Source organism: Mus caroli, chromosome 3 (assembly GCF_900094665.2).
Source record: "Mus caroli chromosome 3, CAROLI_EIJ_v1.1, whole genome shotgun sequence".
In the NCBI taxonomy this organism is placed as follows: Eukaryota; Metazoa; Chordata; class Mammalia; order Rodentia; family Muridae; genus Mus; species Mus caroli.
The window spans coordinates 89040392-89042235 of NC_034572.1; positions in this window are offsets into that span (position 1 = coordinate 89040392).

Genomic DNA, 1844 nt, shown 5'->3' on the forward strand with positions numbered 1-1844 from the left:
TTTTTTTCTGTACAGCACTAGCTATCCTGGAACTCACTCTGTAGACCACGGTAGCCTCAAACTCAAGAGATCCACCTGCCTCTGCCTCCCAAGGGCTGGGATTAAAGGTGTGTGTCACCACTGCCCCCAAGGGTTTTCTTTCCTTCTTAAGGACAAAAGACACAGGAGCATTATTGATTTGCTTCCTGTGGTGAGAACTTTTGCCTTGAAATGGGACTGTATTATCTCTGTCCTTCTAATGTTTGACTTGGGAAACCAGTGAGTTTCCTAAGCTCCCTTATGGAACATGGGTGAAGGGTTACCGACAGGTGTGTGGGTGACCCAAAAGGCGCTGTACTGAAAGTCTTCACCCACTATATATAATGGCTTCCCCACTGCTGCATAGGTGAAGCCCCCTCCCCCCGCCCAGTCTTCCCAGTCTATATATTTTAGCTTCTCTCTAAGACCTTGAAACCACATGCAATTAGGGAAGAATTGCATACAATGGGCTGGATACTCAGGTGAGGGTCCAATGACTCTCCTTAAGCCCCTTGTTCTAAGAAGGAACCAGCCTAGATGTGACAATTTTTATTAACTGTGTGTGTGTGCCTGTGAGTGAAGAGGCCAGTAGAGACCAGAGATGTGAGATCCCACTAGAGCTGGGGATACAGGTGTTGTGAGCTGCCTGATGTGAGTGCTGAGAACTGAACCTGAGCTACCTCTCCAGTCCCCAGGTGAGGATCCTTTATAAGCAGATACACCTGGTCTTATGAAGTGTCTGTGTGTCTGTGTATGAATATAATCAAACCATGTCTGGAACTCTCAAATACTAAATCTTTAAAAACATGGTGCTAGAGTTGTTGAGGTTTTGTTTTGTTTTGTTTTTTTAAGCAGAGGGGCCTCTCCATCCTCTCCATGTCCCGACAAAGAACAGTCTTCTACTTTGTTATTATTGTTGCTACTGCTGATTTGGTGCCCATAGTCTGGAGAACACAGACCACAACAATCTTAAAGAACCTGGAGATGGATGGCACTGGCCTGTTATTTTCCTTAGCCTTTCTATGTCACTGTAACTGCAAAGTAAAAGCAACAGCAAGCAAACCCAGAGGAAAAGCTGAGGGCAAGCATGGAACAGAGCAGTCTCAGGAAGGGAAGGAATAGTCTATCAGAGAAAAACAGGCTTGGAGATACCCGGCGGAAAGAACAGGCATTGCGGTGCAGCAGAGCCCGAATTTCCAGCCTCCGCCCGAGGAGATGGATCTTTCTGCCTCGAGCTGTTGTAGCTGCCCACTTAACAGTAGTTTGGCCAGCATTTGGGAGGCAGAGGCAGGCAGATTTCTGAGTTCGAGACCAGCCTGGTCTACAGAGTAAGTTCCAGGACAGCCAGGACTACAGAGAAACCCTGTCTTGAAAAAACAAAAAACGAGAGAGAGAAAGAGAGAGAGAGAGAGAGAGAGACCCACAACCATCTGTAACGGGATTTGATGCCCTCTCCTGGTGTGTCTGAAGAGAGCAATAGTGTGCTTTTATACATAAAATAAATGAATATTTTTTAAAATGACAGAGAAAGATCAGAAAGTATGCCATTCATGGTGGCATATGACTGTAATCCTGCCACTTGGGTGATGCAGAAAGGAAGATCAGGAGAAGGCATAGAGTTCTAGGTTAACTTGGGCTATGCAAGACTTGTCTCCAAATAAAAGAATAACATTTTTGAATAATAAAAGGATAACCAGAGCATATATGCATCGCAACATCTAGATGCAACAGAAATTACACAATACCACCTAAAATATCCTTGATAGAAAAATTAAGATAAGCTGATGACACCTCTAGATTTCTTTTTTTTTAATGTAGTTTTTTTT